Here is a 16150-nt window from a genome sequence, read left to right on the forward strand (position 1 = left end):
ATAAGGATACTGGGCCTCAGAGAGATCAGGTAACTTTTCCAAGGTGATACAACTTGGTGGTACTGGAGGCAGGATTTAATCCCTGCAGCCTGTCTCCAAACTCTCACTCTGAACCACAATGGGTTTAGCCTCTTAAAATTCCTAGAGCATCACGTTAGGTCTTTAATATTTGTGAGAAATTGGTCTCTGCTTTGTTCCAACCAATTTCAGTTCCTCAAAGTTCTTCAGCATTTGGAATCTTTTCTTTGCTGTCTTTCAATTCATCCTTTGTCGGCATGCCTTTTATTCTCTTAGAATTTTGTCATTTGGTTGTTTCTTGTTCAGAAATTATTCTCTTATATCTGTATTTCAGCCATTCCTTTTGTTATAGTACTTTCGTTATTTAATATATTTTTTTAGCCCCTTGCTTTTTAAAATTTTCTCCTTGCAATGGCCAGAGGGTAAGGCTAGAAACTTGCATGTGGAATTCTTGGGCATGAAGTAACCTCAAAAATTCTCTCCTTTCCTTCCAGCAGAACCAAGCCAGGAGGAAGCCTCTGTGGCTTTTCTCTCTTAGTATCCATCCCTCTTCCTCATCACATCAAAATTCTGCTATGGGGGACTGGTCCTTCCTTGTTGATATTAGAGAGAGTATAGCATGGGGACACCATAGTACCTCAGCTTGAATCCCAGCTCTGCCACCAGAACATCTGTGCAAACTTGGACTGGAAATTCAAACTCTTCAGCTCAGTTTCTTAATCATAATAGTATCTGTCTCACAGGGTTACTGTGAGAAGAAAATATGTGTAAATATAGTGCTTAGAACAGTGCCTGGTAGAAAATGAACACACCATAAACATTAGTGATTTGTATCATTAATCTTTTCCAAGGCTTGGCTGAGAGAATGTTCTTTCCCTGGAATCTGAATCTTGAGCAGAATGACAAAAAGACAGAAAGCCATTAAAGCTGATTTACTTGGATAATTGTGCCCTGAAGAAGTGGGTAATCAGTTTCTGCTCACTGAAACCTAGGGCAGTCCTAGTTCTGGTCCTTCTTGAATCTGGATCTTCAGAAATTCCTTTTCTTTGCATCCCACTCCCAACACTCTGCCAACAAATACTCCTGCCTCCTCATTTCGCTTTTCCTCTCCAGCTCTTCTCCTTCTCCTTCTCCTTTCTCTCCTCTTCTTCCTCTGGCTTAGAGTACTAAGCATTGGTTTCTGATACTTTTTGCCAAAACATATTTACTAAGCAAGCATCCCTTGAAAAGGGCCTCCTAGCCTTGGCAAATACTTCCATAAAACAGCTCTCTCTCTCTCTCTCTCTCTCTCTCTCAATTGGTAAACTCTATTTTTAAATTTTTTTTAATTTATTTTTTTGTCCTTTTGCCATTTCTTGGGCCACTCCCGCGGCATATGGAGGTTCCCAGGCTAGGGGTTGAATCGGAGCTGTAGCCACCGGCCCACGTCAGAGCCACAGCAACATGGGATCCGACCCTCGTCTGCAACCTACACCACAGCTCACGGCACCGGCAACACCAGATCATTAACCTACTGAGCAAGGGCAGGGACCAAACCCGCAACCTCATGGTTCCTAGTCGGATTCGTTAACCACTGCGCCACGACGGGAACTCCTCAATTGGTAAACTCTAAAAGTACTTCCTCAGCGTAGGCAGAAAGACTTTATGGGACTCTGAGCCAGAATATTTGTGTTTAGAGCCTGGCTCAGTTATTTACTTGCTGTGTGGCTTGGACAAGTTGTTTAACCTCTATGCCTTATTTCCTTTTCTGTAAAATAGAAGATAATAATAGTAATCACTTCATGATATTGTTGTGAAGATTAACTGTAACAATACTTGTGAAGCATTTATTTATTTATTTTTATTTTTTTTGCTTTTTAGGGCCAAACCCTTGGCATATGGAGATTTCCAGGCTAGGGGTTGAATCAGAGCTACAGCTTCCAGCCTACACTACGGCCACAGTAAAGCCAGATCCAAGCCACATCTGCAACCTACACCATAGCTCATGGCAATGCTGGACCCTTAATCCACTGAGCGAGGCCAGGAATCGAACTCACAACTTCATCGTTCCTAGTCAGATTCGTTTCCACTGTGCCACAATGGAAACTCCTTGTGAAGCATAGATGCCTGAGAATAAGTTGTTAGCCCCTTCCTCCTCCTCACTTCCACCTCAGCTCCTAGCTCCAGTCTTTTGAGCTGCCCAGAAAGAGCTAATCTACCCCTTCATGCCAACCTCTCAAATACCAAGATGCCCTGTTAATGTCCCCCTCTCCTCCAGGCTCAGGTCACCCCACACTTTCCTGACCTCACTAGGACCCCCTCCCAGTCAGGCCAAGCCCCTCCCTATGGACTGTACTGATCAAAAGATCCCAACCCTAGTCTTCAACTTGCCTGCCTCATTACTTTATCAAAAATAAAACACAAACAAACATCTCACAAGGCTTTGTGTTAAAATCTACCCACTTCCTCCTACCCCTGGGGGAGGCTCTGTGCCAACAACTTCTGGATTCCAGAGTCTTTGAGCCTGACTCCACCATCTGAGCTGAGGGTGGAGACCAGGGTCAGAAGGAGGATGACACATGAAGGCCCATGGTCACAACAGCAGTGGGAGAGACCTTGCCACCTCCCTGCCTAGCTCCACCCTGGCTTGTGCAGAAGCTGATACGCTTCCCACATTTTGCCTGCTCTGCCCTAGAATCACGGGCACAGCTCTGTGCTGAATTGTTTCTGGTTGCTGACATACCACTGACAAGCCTGAATGCTTTCCTCTCATAGGAAGTGCTTTTTCCACCGCATGGATAGCAAGAGTCTGACAGATAATAATATTGGTTGTGTGGTGCTTTGTAGTTTGGAACACATTAGTTTATTACAATATTGTGATGGATTTGTCAAAGCCAGAGCAGCTTGTTAAAAAAAAAAAAAAAAGAATATCCTTTTTACAAGAAGGACATTGAGGCTGGAGAGGTGAAGGGACTTGCCCAAGTTGCAATAGCTACCTAGCAACAAGGCTTACATTTGAGATGAGTTTGGAGTTCTTTGTGACATGCCTTGTCCTGAAGGCTTTGGGGCTTCTGTTGGATTATTATTCCTGTGACTGCATCACTTTGCAGCAACATCCAGCAGCCTCTTTCTCAATGGTCAGCAGAGACACCAAGAAGCACGTGGCCTGTGAGTCCTTGGATATGGACTTTTGAGTGTAGAGATATAGCTTGAGATCTGAAAGACTCGTTAAATCTGGTAAAGCTTCAGGTGTGGCCAGGAGAGACCAGGAACAGAACTGGTGGACTGGAAACCATGTTGGGGGAGAGTCAAGTTCCCTTGTCTATTTATCCTCCCACTTAGGAAGGGAGCCTTCTGACTGAGGGGCTTGTTCTTTGAGAACTTAATGGAGATTTTAAAGAAAATAAGTTCTTTGCTGGCCTCTGCTTGGATTTTCTTGGATTCAGGGCTCCCAGGATGAAAGAGAAGTCCAGGATTCAGTGGTGGAAAGCTGCAGGGGTGTTCTGCCCAGTTCTATCTTTGAGCAACTATGCATCCTTCATCTTCCAGCCTTGGACTGGCAGTAGGAGCGAAGTTACTGGCCCTAAGCTCTACCTGTGATTATTAGGTCAGGGGAAGGGGAGACTAGAAGCAAGGAACAGGTGGCCAAAGCAGAAGTGATTTTATATTGGGTGTGATCCAGGATAAGGCAACTTGGAAACCATCCTGTGGACCCCTGAAAATTGGAGGAGAGTCCTGACTCATCCCTCCCCTTGGCTCCCTGCTGCCTGTGGAGCAAATTAATGCGGTTTGCAAAGCTCTTAACAATCTGGCCCCAAACTCTGGCTTCTTTGAGAGACAAGCTCCCATATAGCTTTTGGCCCAGCTGTGTAGAATTATCTTCTGTTTTTAAAAATGCCACTTCCTTCTCACCTCGGCCTTTTGCTCAGGCTGTCTCATGCTGCCTGGGGTGTACTTGCCCCATTTCTCTGTCTGCAGGACTTCTGCTCAGTCCTCAAGACATCACAAGTGTCACCTCCTTTGTGGAGCTTTCCTGGCACTTTTATGACGTGCCTCTTTCTCAGTTCCCACAGCCCTTCTCATATTTATTTTGTGTGCAATTTATTTTGTTGTTGAGGGAACAGATAGTGAAACCAGACTGCCTGGATTCAACTCCCAGCTCGACCACTAACTGGCGTGTGACCTTGGACAAGGTCTCTGTTCTTGCTTTCCTCCTATGTAGAATGGGATTATAAGACCTGCCTCACAGAGTTATTATGAAGGTTCAATGAGCCGATGTGTAATAAGGGCTTAGGTCACTGTCTGGCACTCTTCAAGTGGATATTTTTAGTTATTATTATTATTATCATCAATATGCACTTGAAATCACCTATCATGGTATCCTCCGATTCAGGTCTATGTGCGCTCCAACCATCATGACTTGGCCACTTGCAGCCCAAGTCAATAAGCCAGACTTGGAAGTGAATGGAAATATCTCTCTGCACCCTCGCGTGTGGGCAAATGGATGTGGTCATGCATGGTTCTTGATTTCCGCTCTATGTTCCTCTGAAATCAGGCTCCAACTGATCCCTTTCATGGCACTCACCGGCACCTTCCAGCATGCATCGCCCAGCCCCCTCAATCCAGACAGACCCATCAGATATCAAAATGTCCCTGTAGACTTGGCTATCTAAGCTAAGACAGCATTTTCCTTCCAAATAGTTCTCCATGCCTGTGGGAGTCCCATCTAGCAACACTACCCAGTTGGTTCTCAGAGGGGTCTAGGAGCATCTGGAACGTTATTACACATTTAAGTTTTGGTCTCTTTTAATGCAAATGCTACACTTGAATCACTTGAATATCTAGTTCTCAGCACAGTACCAAACTGTGCATTCTTTTAAATGGATGGATGGATGGATGATGGCGCAAATGAGTAAATAAATGGACAAGTTTTAAGTGAGCCATCCCTTAGCATTAAACCCACCCTATACATTCCCACAATGCAGTGGTATATGAGGTTGATTGCACCTGGATTTTCTGTTACTGACAGCTGAAAGCATCCTAATTAAAACATACCTCCAAGCATTTGCTTATTTCTATTCTGATCTGGAGTATCCTTAAGTTTTCAATACAGTGCCACTGTCTTGAATAAAAAGGATCTAAGAACATATTTTGTGTTCCCAGACTACTGGGTGAGTAAGGGAGGGGAGCAGCTACAGGAGCCTAACAGTTGGGCATCCAAGAGCAACTTCAGCGTCTTCTAGACTTTGGCTTGGCATGGAGAGAACCAATCACTTAGAATCATAGAGATGTTGACTTTTAGAACTGGAAGGAACAGTCAATGTAATTTAACCCGATACCTTCCTTTAGCAAGATGGAAACTGAGAGTCAAAGTGTATGAGTGAATTCTAAAGGACACTTGACTCTTTAAATGTCAATTAGGACCTGAGCTCAGGTCTCCTGAGTCCAAGATTTCTCCCCAGCCTCTCGCTCTCCCCATCAGCCTTTGTCCTCTCATAGGTCCTCACAACCACAGGCAGAGCTGGTACCTCAACCCCAGGGATGCTAGGAGCCCATGGAAACCTAGAATGGATGTGGGAGGCACTGGTTAGTATTGTTCTGGGGGCAGCAGGCTTGATGGCAGTGACAAGAGCTTTTACAAAAGTCGGTTTAGCTGTTCAGGACTTAAATATCTACTCCTGTTTCCTCATAGAAGTAATCTCCCAAGGTTTCGAAGGGTTTTCTCAGGATCTGTCAAGGTCACCCTTATCTTCCCCAGTGTTTCACCACTCACCCAGCACACTTCCTTTTGTGTGTTATGTATGTGGTGGGGAAGGGGTTGTTGAATAGGGGAGGCTAGTATTTTTTGTTTTGCTTTGAATTGTTTTGTTCAGAATTCTGCATTTTTCCCACGAGCTCTTTGCAAGGCTTTGAAACCAGGGCTGAGAATCACATGGAGTAACTTATTTGGGGCAGAAAGAGGAATGTGTCAGGAGCACCAAATTACTTTCTCTTAGAAATTAGAAGGGCACAACTTATCATCAGCATGGTGATATATTAACAAAAAAATTGAAATGCCCAATAACAGAGCATCAAATAAAATTTGTTATATCTATAGAGTAAGAAACTATGCAATCCAAGGACTTAGCAATAGTTGAGGGGACACATATGCCGGATCAGTTTAGAGGGTATCATACAGATGCTAGTCTCTGGGAATTCTAGTGCAGTGCTAACATCCTTGTAGAGAGAAAGGCACAAACATGTTATAGTGCCACTGGGTGCCATTTCCTCTCACTACACTCCTGATAATCATTAAGAAGGTGAAGAAGATGCATATCCATTGACATAGAAAATGTCCCTGACATACTGTTAAGTAATAAAAAAAAATGCAAAACAGTGTTCACAATACAATTCTCATTTTGTAAAAAAAAAAAAATTATAGGTGTTCCCATTGTGGCTCAGCAGGTTAAAAACTCGACTAGTATCCATGAAGATGCAGGATCCATTCCTGGCCTGGCTCAGTGGGTTAAGTCTTCGGCCTTGCTGCAAGCTGCTATTGCTGTGACTGTGGTATAGGCTGGCAGGCAGCTACAGCTCTGATTCCACCCCTAGCCCGGGAACCTCCACATGCTGAAAGGGTGGCCATAAAAAAAATTATAAGGATAAAAATGTGGTGGATAAAAAAACAGACAGGAATATTTTAACAGTGGTTATAGGTGATTTTAACTCCTGTTTATATTTTTTCCACATTACTAAATTTTTACAATAATATACTTTTTATGCTTAGGAAAATATGATAAAGAAAGATTTGAAAAAATAAAGCTTTCTGTTTGTGGCTTGGTTCTGAGATTGCTTTATGACAGGAATATTTCTGAGAGGGTTAGTACTTGCATTAAGGAAGTTAGGTGATCAATAAATGCTCTTACCCTTTCCTAGGAAGGGAGAGGGAGGCAGGGAGAGGCGATCCTTGGTATAGGTGTAGGGTAGAGATTTTTGAATCTGAAATTCTGGAGAGGGAAATGTATTCCTGGAGTCCCTAGTCGGAGCTCGGCATCACTATTTCCCATCCAGAGACCATCATAACTAGGTATTGCCTAGGTAACTAACTCTGGAGTTAAGCAACATTAGTCCTTAAATAAAGGAATTTTAGGGCCTAGCCTAGGAAGCTAACTACCCTTTACAATATTATTTCTATAGGAAAATACGCTCCAAATTCCACACCATCAATTCGCATTGGAGCTTTTAGGATGCAACCATTTTCAGTTTGTAGACCTACTTGCCTCATCCCCTTTATTCACTAATTACGTCAAAATTCTCGATTAGTTTATAAAAGATTGCAAATTTGTGGACAAATCCTTTGGCTTATGTTTCATTTTAGTCCAGCACACAGTCAAAGGGTTTTCAAGACTGGAAGAGATCTTAGAGATTGGCACCAATAACTAATATTTTTTTTTCTTTTTATGTCCACACCTGTGGCATATGGAAGTTCCCGGGCTAGGGGTGGAATCAGAGCAGTGGGTGAGACCTGCACCACAACCATGGCAACACAGGATCTGAGCCATATACTGCATCTTGTGGCAACACCGGATCCTTAATCCAGGGATTGAACCAACATCCTCACAGAGACAATGTCGGGCTCTTAACCCGCTGAGCCACAAGGAGAACTCCAGTTACTAACTTGTGAATGAGTATTACTTTTCATTGGTCAAACTGGCTAGAGCTGCCCAGGAATTGAGCAGTTATGCTAATGGTTTATGTCTTCAACATTCCTCCTCTCCTTACTATGACAGTTAATTTTATGTGCCAACTTGACTGGGCTAAAGATGCACAGATAACTGGTAAGACGTTATTTCTGGGTATGTCTACGAAGGTGTTTCCAGAAGAGATTAGCATTTGATTCAGTAGACTGAGTAAAGAGACCTGCCTTCACCAACCTGGGTCGGTGTTACCCAATTTGTTGAGGGCTCCAGAAGACCAAAAAAAGCAAAGAATGGTTGATTTCACTTTCTTCTTGAGCTGGGATGTCCACCTTCTCCTGCCTTTGGACACCGAGTCTTGGATCTTTGGATTCTGGGATTTATACAGGTGGCCTCCCAGTTCTCAGGACTTTGAAGGCCTCTGTCTGGGAGTTACACATCAGTTCCCTTGGTTCCCAGGCTTCTGGACTCAGACTGAATTATACCACTGGCCTCCTTGGTTCTTTAGCTTGTGATGATATGTTGTGGCATATCTCAGCCTCCATAATTTCGTAAGCCAATTTCCATAATAAGTCTTTTTATCTATCTATCTATCTATCTATCTATCTATCTAATCTATCTATCTATCTATCTATCTATCTATCTATCTATCTATCTATCTATCTATCTATCTCTCTATCTAATCTATCTATCTATCTATCTATCTATCTATCTATCTATCTATCTCTCTCTCTCTCTCTCTATCTCTCTCTCTCTCTCTATCTCTCTATCTATCTATCTATTTGTCTATCTCTATATATCCTATTGGTTTTATTTTTCTGGAGAACCCTGGCTAATACACTCACCTTTTCCCAATTGTTGGGAGAGGCTTTAAGAACAAAATTCTTTGCTTTAGGCCTGTACATTCATTTTCCCAACATTATTTACAAATTCATTGAGGTCGGAGCTGGGTCTTGTAATCCTGAAACAGCCCAAGCATTTGGGACAATTTCATGACCATCTAGAAGGTGCTCAATAAATACTTGGAAACCTTATGAGGCAGTGGAAAGAGTGCTGGAATAGGTGTGATGCAAGTCTTGGCTAGCTGTGTGACTCTAGAAAAGTTATAAAAGGAAGGAGTGTACCAGCTGATCTCAGAGCTTTCCAGACCTGACAGGTGAAGATTGAACAGAGAAGCTCATCTCATGTCAATGGGACAGATTTCAACCTGTTTGATAACAGGCTTCTATGTCAGGGGAGAGGTTGAACACGTTTGCCTCTGTTAGATTTGTCCATGTTTCAGTTACCTTGGAGGGTGGTGACAAGTAAACTTTCTTGAATTTCTAGACCTAAAACATTGATCTTTGACCTTTGCTGGAGCAAGAATATTTTGTTAATCAGATCAAATATGGTCCCTCTTCTCCTAAAGTTTGTATATGAATATAGGGATTTCTAGGCTCCATGAAGCCCACCATAAATCTTCTAGAGGCCCATGCATATAATATTAAATTAAAATCCTCTGAAAAAAATTCCAAATCATCAAGTACAAGATTTTGCCAAAGAAGTTTAAAAACAGTTCAAGAGCAAAAGTTTTGCATCTCCAAAAACCTTCAGGATCTAGAACCATCTCTAGCTCTTGAAGATAAGTTGTTCCAGGACCTAGAGGTCAGGCAATTATGTCTTTTCTCCAGTTTTGTCTTGTTTTGTTTTTTTGGCCTTTTTGTATTTTTAGGACTGCACCTGCAGTACATGGAAGTTCCCGGGCCAGAGGTCCGATCAGAGCTATAGCCACTGGCCTACACCACAGCCACAGCAACATGAGATCCAAGCTGCGTCTGCAGCCTACACCACAGCTCATGGCCAATGCCAGATCCTTAACCCACTGAGCAAAGGCAGAGATCAAACCTGCGTCGTCATGGATGCTAGTAAGGTTCATTAACTACTGAGCCACAATGGGAACTCCTCTTTTCTCCAGTTTTTAATAAGTAAAGCTCCAGGGATTTTCAGCAAAGTTCCTTAGCAAAGGTCAGAGGGTCTATTATCAATTGACTTGTTCAGCCCCCAGGGAAGTAAGTCCCAGGTTTTCTCTATCCTTTGAGAACTGTGGCTTCAGCTGCTGACCTTAGACAAGCCACTTCCACCCCGCTGCAGCCCACCTTGGGCCTCAGTATCCTCATCTGGTCCAGCTGCTCTTCAAGCTCCAGAGTCCTGTTATCTGTGAGTCCTTGATCCCTGAGACACCCCTCTAAGAAGTCAGAATTCTGGATCCTAGAATCTATTGATTTTCCCCCTAGAAACTTTGATCTGTTCTTGCTACAGAGGAGATTCCTTTCCAAGAAGAATTTCTAGAGCACCTACCTGAGAAACATTTGTCTTCCCAGAGGCCTCCAGAAAGAGGGCAGGGAACATGGCTTGCTTTCGATTTTCTGCTCTGGGAAGAAACTTACTAAGAACCATCTCAGAGGGCAGATGTCTGCTGGGCCTATGTTTGAATCCAAATAAAACTCTCACCCAGAGGACCAGAAAAGGCAGGCCAGTGTGAGGGATTTAGCTGCGCCCCGAAGAAATGAAAATCTCTTCTACACTCTCAGGCATTCTCCCACTTTCATGACTCACCTCCCCTCATTCCAGAAAGTCCTGCACAGGAATTAATTTATGGGTCCTGTCCAGAGGTTTGTAAGTAAACAGTGCTACCAGTCCTTGTAGCTCCCCTGACTAACCTGATTTCAGGCCCCAGGGAGGAAGCTAATGACTTGTAGTTACTTTGCTATTGTTTTCCGAAAACAATTTGACTTCCTTTCTGATAGCCTCAGAATTCCTTCTTTACAAATTAAGTCACTGGAGCCCAGGAAGGGCTGAGCTCACCAGCTCAGTAGCACAATGCTCCTCGCTCAGATGCAAGATCTCCTTTCTGTGAAAAGTTACAGGGGCTCCAGAGAGGATGGTGAGCAAGCAGCTCCGGGGGGATGCAAGAACCATCTGGGAATAGAAGGGACCGCTGTGCCTCTGCCTCTCCCCTGAGATCTCACCACGACCCCAGAGACTGCAATAGTAACAAAGCTGTGTAGTGCCCAAAGGGTAAATTTGTGAAGATGGTATTATCCTGACCATTTTACAGACAAGGATGTTGAGGCTCAGTGGTTTGCCTGAGATCACACAACAAGTAAGGGACAGGGTTGAGATTCCATCTCCAGTCTTCTAAGTTAGGACTTCTCCAAAGAGGTCATGCAAATGCAAAGAGTGGCCTTCTGTCCAGCGCTGGCAGACTCTGGTCTATCATCTGAGAACTGAGCCTTCATGTTAGATCAGAATCTACATTTGAAATCCACTGGATGTGTGGTTTGAGTGGTAGATTCTTGTCCCTTCTCCTCCTCCCCCTCCACATACTCCAAGGCTGGGGCTGGGTTGAGTCGGGTGTTGAGGGAGTTATTTCTGAACCGTCCTCCTGCCAGAGAGGATTGATGTAGGTTCTCGGCAGAGAGGCCAGTCCCTTCGTGTCATAAACTATGACATAAACTATGATCCCCGCTGGCTTTCTCTGGCAGTCTGGACCCATTACAGAGATGTTTTGACTCTTTTTTTTTTGGAAATTCTTAGGCCACTTTTTTATTATGGTGCTTGTGGAGACTTTCATTTTTGAAGGGAAGTAGACTTTCTCACTTTTTCCTACTGTTGGTCACCACTCTGCCCCCTGCCCCACTACTGCTACCACTTAGAAGAAAGCTGGTAACCCTCTAATCTCTTGTACCCCGTTTGTATGCATGCCCACTTTAGCACTCATTACACTGCATTCTGCTCACTGGTGCACAGGGCTCTCTCCCAGCCACAGGGAACGTTAGGGCAGAACTTCTATCTCATTTGCCTTTGTTTGCCCTGTCTTTGCACACAGTAGGTCCTCAGTATACCTTCACTGAATTCATGATTAGTGAATGAGTGACTCTACAGAGCAGGTCCTGTTCCTCAAACTCTGGGAGGAGGATGCTGTGTGGGAAGTACAGGTCTGCCTGGAAAAGCAGCTGTCAAGTGTTCTCAGGTTCAAAAGGAAAGTTATATGTGAATGGCGCCTTTGGACTTGGGCAGTGCACAACCTGCCTGGCCATATCTGGTGGCCTCGCTTACAGGAGGCAATAAAGGTGGCCATAATAGTTAGAGCTACTATAATAGCGAAAACACCATGTTTCATTGATAGTATTTTATCTCTTTCCAAAGTAGTCTTCCATCTATAACTTAATTTTGATCTTGAGAACAGCTGTATGATTCATAGCATGCTGTATGTTTATCTATATCTATAATCTATCTCTTTGTATTTTATATATGAGAGAGAATATTTAGTATTCACTACATGGCAAACATGATACACATCTCAATCTTCATAACCAATCTGTAAGTTTCAAAGTTACTATATTATCCTTATTTAAAAAGTGAGCCTGATGTGACTGTTGGGGGAAAAATTTTTTTTCCTCTACCCTTTAGGTTCAGTACTTGAAGTGGGGCGGAATGTGAATTAAACTCACAAGAGAGATTAAGAGCAGAAAAAGATTTTTTCTTGTATGCATAGGGGAGCTAACAAACAAAAGCAGTTAGCTCACTAAATGGTTAAAGTTGGAGGGGTATATATTTAATTTAGTGAAAAGATAGGAGGGGAAAAAAATTTCTATGGGTGGAACAAATAGGTTTCATTAGGACAGACAAATAGGTTTTTTAGGACAAATGGGAGATAAGAAAGTTTGCGATAAAGTTTGTTTATGCAAATGTACTGATCCTTCTGTCTTCTTCATGGCCGTGAAACTCCCCTGGAGAGGGGATTTATAGCAGTCTCATTTCCCAGAAGTTGCCGCTTCTAGTCAGATAAGGGAAACTCCAAGAAGGCTTCTTTCTGCCTCTGATGAATCTCAAATGTCTTCGACCTAAAATAATCTTCATACCAACTCTGAGGTTCTAAATGGGTCCCCATGAGGCAAAAGAGGTCCGACGGCTGCTGAATGGACTCAAGATCTGAACCCAAGCACTCTAACCACAAGCTTATTTGCCCCAAGTCCTGTCTATTCTATCTTGAGTATTTAGCTAACTGAATGTGAGAATAATCTTTGGCGGAAATTAAAAAAAAAAAACCAACAGGGAATAAATAGTCCTAATCTTCTAAATGCCTCTAATCCTCTGTAGTAACACGATCTCAGGAGCTAGAGCTGAGTCTAGACATTAATTTGGGAGGAGACACAAAAATTTTGTTCTTAAGTTCGGATTTGAATGTTACTGGCTAAATTATTAAGGCAGGCATGGGGTATTGTATCTCTATTTTACATGCAAGGAAACACCTCTACCTTGGAGTGATTTGTCTGAGAGTACTTGTGTTAATGGCGTATTTGATAGAAAGTTTCTTGACCTTGTATTTTAAGATACTTGCCAATCAATTACCTCGTACAATCCCTTGGACTCCACTGAAAACACCTTTCAAAATGAGGGAGAAGCAAGAGTTCTCTTGTGGTGCAGTGGGTTAAGGATCTGGCGTTGTCACTGCTGCGGCTCAGGTCTCTGCTGTGGTGTGGGTTTGATCCCTGAGAACTTCCACATGCCAAGGGTGTGGCCAAATTTTTTTTAAAAAATAAAGGAGAAGTAAACCCTTTTGAGTCCTTGTGAAGTGGGTAAGTAGAGACAGACCAAGGATGCATAATTTGTTGGAGGAGAAAGAAATGTGCTCTAGGAATGCACTGCAAATTCTAGAGAGTGCTGATAATTCAACCAAATTATCATAAGATTCCCAGTCTTCTTGTTTCAAGGATTTCCATTCAGATCTAGAGGACAAATGCCATTCTAAGATTTCCCAGAAAAAGGTCTCAATTTTTGTGCAATCCCTCGGATTGGGTTGGGACTCAGAGAGCCCCAGTGAGGCTGCATCCAGTGTTGCCTTCCTGCCTGGACTTCAGTGGGAAGGAATCAGGTTTGATGGATACAAGATTCCTCCCCCTCCTCCTCTTCTCACTGCCATGGAGGCTGCACAGAGTTCTTAAATTTGGGATCCCAAAAGATCCCATCTGCCTTAAGCCCAAGAAGAGACACGGATGTAACTTAGACCTTTTTTTTTGAGACCAAAACTTGAGATGTTTTGAGAGTCGACTCATAGACCAGAGTAGCAAGGGCAAGGAAGTCTGTGTTTCTTTTGGATACTTCTTGGAATAGGGTGTTATTCCCCTTTTTCACCACTATCTGGAAAGTAAAAGTCCTGGGGGACAGCTAATGACTGTGGTGCTTGAATCTCCCCTGGCAGCCCACGAACCCGGGCTCCAATTACCCATTTATGCCCTCCAAGGAGGCAGCAGGTCTTATCACCCTCACAAGTAGATGCTGACAGAACTTATTCACATGTGTTACCCTTATAGGCGCTAAGGGAAGCAGCTCTTTAAACATCTGGACCACAGTGTCTTGGGAGGGAAACACAGAGAGTGAGAGTTTCATTGGGTAGAGGAGACATGTTCATTTACACTCTTGCCTCTAAGGAGAAGCAAAAAAAAAAAAAAAAAGGAGTTTTCAAATGCCACCTTTTTTTTTTTTTTTGGTCTTTTTTTTTTTGCCTTTTTCTAGGGCTGCTCTCATGGCATATATGGAGGTTCCCAGGCTAGGGGTATAATCGGAGCTGTAGCCACTGCCCTATGCCAGAGACACAGCAACACGGGACCCGAGCCGCGTCTGCCACCTACACCACAGCTCATGGCAACACCGGATCCTTAACCCACTGAGCAAAGCCAGGGATCGAACCTGCAACCTCATTGTTCCTAGACGGATTCGTTAACCACTGAGCCATAACAGGAACTCCCCTCAAATGCCACCTTTCAAAGACTTGTAGATAAGGTCACTGGGTCTCTTCCTGGAAAACTAGGATGGTGCGGGACCACCTCACGGTCAAAGACAATCTCTCCTACTAGGGCTGGAGCCCATCTTTCTTGTGCCATCTGCGGGTCTGTCTGCTTATAGCTAGAGGGCCCTGTGCCCTCTTCTCTGCCCAGGTCAACGGGTTTCCTGAGAATTTCCTTTGGCATCAGACAGATCTTTTCTCTACCTATTAACAGATAACCTGGGGCAACATACTAAACTTCTCTGAGTCTGAATTTTCTTCCCTGTAAAATGGAAATAACAACATGGTATCTATCTTGCAGCGTGGTGAGATGAGAATGCCTGGTACACAGAAGGCCTAGAATAAATGTGCTTTTCCCTTCCCCCTTCATTACAGCCCAACCAAGAGATCCCTCTGTGTGAACCTGTTTTCCAAATGATTTTTTTCCTCACATAATTTAGCACTTTATTATGTCATTATGCATTGAGGACAAATACATGTAGCTGCTGCCATTTATACTAATTGTTTTGTCTGAAGAGCTCTTTTCTGCAACTAGAATGTCAGCTTCTTGTGGACAAGGGATGGTCTTGTCTCCCACTGAGCATAGGCTGGGCCCCTAGTAGCAGCCAATGACTCCTTGTCCAGGAGGCCCTGATGGATAGTTCAGATGGTCTTTAGTTTGCTTTTTGTTGTTGTTGTTGTTGTTGTTTGTTTCTCAGGTTTTCTTTTTTTTTCTTTAATGGTCATGTGGCATATGGAAGTTTCCAGGCCATGGATTGAATCTGAGCTGAGGCAACACTGGATCATTTAACCCACTGTGCCAGGACAAAAATTGAACCCATGCCTCTGCAGAGACCCAAGCCAGTGCAGCCAGATTCTTAACCCACTGTACCACAGCAGGAACTCCCCAGATGATCTTTAGAATGTCACCTTTCTGTCCTTTCCTCTCCAAGTAAAATAGTGTAAGGTGTGCTGTGTTCAAAGCCCAGCACATGGTAAAGGTTGAATGAAGTCCATTTTGCCATCCCACTTTGACAGCCTTTCATTACGGATTTATTTTAACCCATTCTTTGAACAGATTTTGGCTTCCTCTCTAAATTCTCTCTGAGTTCTCCATATTTTTTAATGAGTGGGACTATAGACCTTCGCTTCTCTTTCTAAGACCCTTTCTTAAGCTGTACTAAGAATGAAGAAGAGATCAGGGCAGAGCCTCAGTGCCCACCCATGGCTCTTTGCCCTGCATCTTCTTTTCTGGGGCATCAGGCATCTGCTCACAGCATGCTTCTTAGATGTGTGGTAGTAGACAATCACCCCAGGTCTATAGCCCTAATGATATTTTCCTAACTTTTGTCAGAATTGTTATGGTGAGGAATAAACCAGAGTTTTGAAGACCTTGCCAAAGCAGTTAGCTTTGGCCCATTAAACACATTCTGTCCTAGATGCCACCCTGAGCCTGCTTGGCTGGAGAGCTGGCTCGACATTGCTGAGTTGGGATGATCTGAGTTCAAGACCTCAGGCTTCTCTCAGCACTTACTTGGACTTCCTGGATTGCTTCCAGCAACACGTCCAGTTTCTTCACTGCCTTATTTCTCTACCTGCCAAGCAGAGTGGGAGCATTTACCTTCAGTGCCCTGTGCTTGTGCTAGGATCATGGGTGTTCCTACATCTC

This window comes from Sus scrofa, chromosome 4 (assembly GCF_000003025.6).
Source record: "Sus scrofa isolate TJ Tabasco breed Duroc chromosome 4, Sscrofa11.1, whole genome shotgun sequence".
NCBI lineage: Eukaryota > Metazoa > Chordata > Mammalia > Artiodactyla > Suidae > Sus > Sus scrofa.